A 4224-nucleotide genomic window follows, 5' to 3' on the forward strand; every position below is an offset into this window, starting at 1 on the left:
CGCGTGAAAAAAGAACGACGTCGCATAAAAAAGACTACGTCGACAACGACGTCGTGCAGAAATACACAAGAATGATCTACGACAAAAATACAAAATCGACGTCGTCCACGAGGCCGACGTCCCCTATGACGTCGTGTTTAGAAATTGTTATATTGGAAAATCGGGGAATAACCTTTTGTGATGCAGTTGTACTGCTATTGATCTCTAATCACTGATTTCATGTTTAACATTACTACTTATTTAAGTAAACCAATCGAGGGGTTAGCGCCAGAACACCTTAAGTAAAAAATTCTGTCAAACTTAGTTGATGTTTGATGTTGTGTGAAAATGGTGTTGTTTTAAGGTATTAATACACTGGTTTTCTACAAAATGTAAAATGTGTCCACTCAGGAAACGAAATATGACATTTCTACCAGCGGGTTGTCATGTGAACCAGCGGGTTTAGTGAGTGAGTTTAGTTCACCCAGTTCATTAGTAGTGAGTTATTCAATTTTTTACATAAACTTGCAAGCTATAAGAATGTTGGAACTGACAGTTTTCATCATCATTTCCACAACTTCAGTTAAGGCAAATGCACAATTGGTTTCTTCCTACTTCTCGTGGTGGAACATACAGATATGTAAATGGTTATATGTTTATTGTGAACAAGAAGAAAAGGGGAAAATGGATCTTGTGGAGATGCATTCAGAACGACTGCATATCAGTCTTAACAGTGAACGACATAATTTCCCAAATACCTGGAGACCACAACCACGACCCTGTACACAGCGAAGTCAAAGTGAATCTTTTCGACTGTACCAAAAATACTGATGGTCCCCGCACAAACCTTTTCGAGATGGCCAAGTTCTTGGCAGATGAACAAGGACTGAACGAGGCAAAGATGCTTCAGTACAATGCCGGCCAAATACTGTCCCCAAAAAGAAGTACAGAGATTTGGAGGAACAACTAGATACCTTGAAGTTCAGGCTTGCAAATAACCACCTGACACTGATGGAGTACCTGGACAATGACAGACAGACAGACAGACACACACACACACACACAGACAGACCGACCGACAGACAGGTGTTATTCAGTAGTTAAGGCCCAGTGGCCCAGAGTACAATTGAAGTTGCTCAATTACAACTATTGGTCACGTGACATGAAATTATGGTTTTACATGTGATTTACGGATGGACATCAAATGTTTTATGAAAATGGCAACAGATTTAATAATATCATTAAATCAGTGTTCTTAAACTGATTTTCCCCTTCTAAGCAATGCGTTTTTCAAAGTTAATCTTCCTGTGCCTCTAAGTAATAAATGTTAAATATTTTCATTGTTCCTGATAGAGAGCAGTTATTAGAATGTATTTTGTGAAAAAAGAAAAAAAAAACATTTTTCGAGATACATATGTGAGGTGTAGGTTGAGGTGAGGTGCTTTTGAAAGCCCGGGCCAAGCCAGACCAAACGCGTGTGATATAGCAACTGTTGAAAGCAGGCTTCCCTTTGAGCAATGTGTTTGCTTCAAATACTACGTTTTGGAACTTTATACAATGACATGTTGGTAGATATAATGCTAATCTATGAATCTGGACACATTTCTAGATACATGTGTGAGGTTTAAGTTGCTTTTGACAGCCCGGGCCAAGTGGGGCCAACAGAGACTTGAGGCTATATGTTGAAAATAACCCCTCGACATAGTCAGACGTCGTCCACGACGTCGCCCGTTATTTTTGTAGCCAAAGGTTTTTTTACAAAGCAACGTCGCGCAAGACGTCGTCTTTCTTATGCGACGTAGTGGGCGACGTCGCCCACGGTTTTATGCAACGTCCCTGCCAACGTCCCGTTTACCCCTGCCAGCTTCCGGTTAAACGGAGTGAAGGAACAAGAATAAGCAGAAATTAAACAGAAATATGATATTGTATAATTTTACAGTTAAACTGTTGGGGATTATTTTTTCTTACCTGCCATCGTTATTGTTAGAATTCTCGTAACATTTATTCTACAGAAACACTTCTGGCGTAACGGGTAAATGAAAGCATATTTAAAGAAAACTCCCCTGTTCCTTCACTCTGTTGAACTGGAAGCTGGCAGGGGTAATGGAGGCGAAGAACGATTTGACATGCCACGAGTGGCGCTTAAAATGTTGAATTAAATATATTGTACTTGAGTAATTATTAAACATGAGGTTGGAAATCTGAGAGCACAACTCTCTGAGGACATGGGTGTCTACCTTTGATGATGGCGATATTTTATTTTGACATTAAAGATATTTTTCGAACCGAAGCGAGGGAAGCACGTTGCCAACCTTTGCTCTACTTCGCTCGATCCCATATGGGAAGACTGGTAATAACTCACTAAATTTTCTCTTTGTTTTGCGCAACCCTATTTTTGCGCTAGAATTTGAGTGAGGAACCGATGACATGTGTCAACCAAGCCAGTGAGCCTGACAATCTGATCCCATTAGTCGCCTCTTTTGACAAGCATGGGTTACTGAAGGCCAATATTCTAACCTGGACCTTCACGGGTGTACCCATGTGGGGAATCAAACTCTGATCTTCAACGTGACGACCACCACGGCACAACACAGCTCAAGGAGCATTACTCATCAAAAATTGCATAATTCACCAATCCAAAATGCCATTTGAAAGTGGTCATATGTAAAGCATGTTAGATTTGGGAGTACACTTTCTCAGTAAGGTACAGATTCTTACTTTTCTGGTTGAGGACCGTCTGGGATTCCAACCAATATTCCCAGAGTGAAGCACCAGATTGCTGAAGCACACAGCGATCCAGTCACTTGGCCACCACAACTTCCAATAAAATGACAAGTGTTAACAGGCATGGTTCCCAGTAAGCTATAAATACACAATACAATTTAGAAAGTGGTCAAATGTACCAGGTCATATTTGGGATTACACTTTTTCAGTAAAGTACAGATTTTTGTACTCTAGAAAACGCAAAATAAATTAACAAATGCCCTGACGAATATGTACCAGATATTCTCTTCTTATCACGTTAACATGAGTGAGTGAGTTTAGGTTTACGCCATTATCAGCAATATTCCAGCTATATGGTGGCCGTCTGTAAACAATCGAGTCTGGACCAGACAATCCAGTGATCAACAGCATGAGCATCGATCTACGCAATTGGGAAACAATGACATGGGTCAACCAAGTCAGCGAGCTTGACCACCTGATCCCGTTAGTTGCCTCTTACGACAAGCATGGGTTCCTGAAGATCAATTCTAGCCCGGATCTTCACAGGTATAACATGAAAGACAAAATTGTATCAATGATCAACATCCTTGGAACACCAACACAAATCTGTCACCAAGAAACTGAATGTCAGCAATAATCACACAAATACTGCAAATAGTAAAATCATTTTATTCATTAAGAAGCAAATATATAATGTTTTGCCTGCTTAACATAATCTCATGTAAATTAAAGATAGATGATATTTTGTTGGTTTAAATAGTGTTCTGGTAGAGATAAGAAAAGGGGCACATGAGACAGGTGGTACAGAGGAGGGAACGGAGACACGAGGCTACAGCAATGAGACACAAATCGTCAACACTCAATAGTAATGGACACACTACGTTCCTCCATCACCAATACATACAGATTACTTGCAGTGTATTTGATATTTCCAGCTTAAAAAGTGGTGCGAAATTTATGCAGGTCTCAGTGAGTGAGTTTAGTTTTACGCCGCACTCAGCAATATTCCAGCTATATGGCGGCGGTCTGTAAATAATTGAGTCTGGACTAGACAATCCAGTGATCAACAGCATGAGCATCGATCTGCACAATTGGGAACCGATGACATGTGTCAAGCAGATCTCAGAGATGTACCCCTTTAGAGGCCACTCATAATTAATGGCGAGGGGGGTGATGATGATTTTTATGGAGAAGCATGTACATAGAAAATGGGTGACAATCCCAAATCCCCCCTTAATTTTTAAGCATAAATTGTTAATAAAATCATCACCCTAGAATACCCCAACAACCCCCCCTGCTATCAATTATGAATGTTCCCTTAGTGAACTCACAAGCACCTGTATGTATTCACCGTGATGGAGGAAGCAAGTGGGTACAAAACCTCTGAAATACCAACAATGTGTGACTCATGATCAGTCGTCTCTTCGTCGAAGTAAGTCATATTGCAACACAAAAAGATCAGCACAAAAAAGACAGCACACAGAAATCACTTTAAAGCAGAAACAGAATCATGAAAAAAAA

This window comes from Haliotis rubra, unplaced genomic scaffold (assembly GCF_003918875.1).
Source record: "Haliotis rubra isolate DU_JTF1 unplaced genomic scaffold, ASM391887v1 Scf602, whole genome shotgun sequence".
Taxonomy (NCBI): domain Eukaryota; kingdom Metazoa; phylum Mollusca; class Gastropoda; order Lepetellida; family Haliotidae; genus Haliotis; species Haliotis rubra.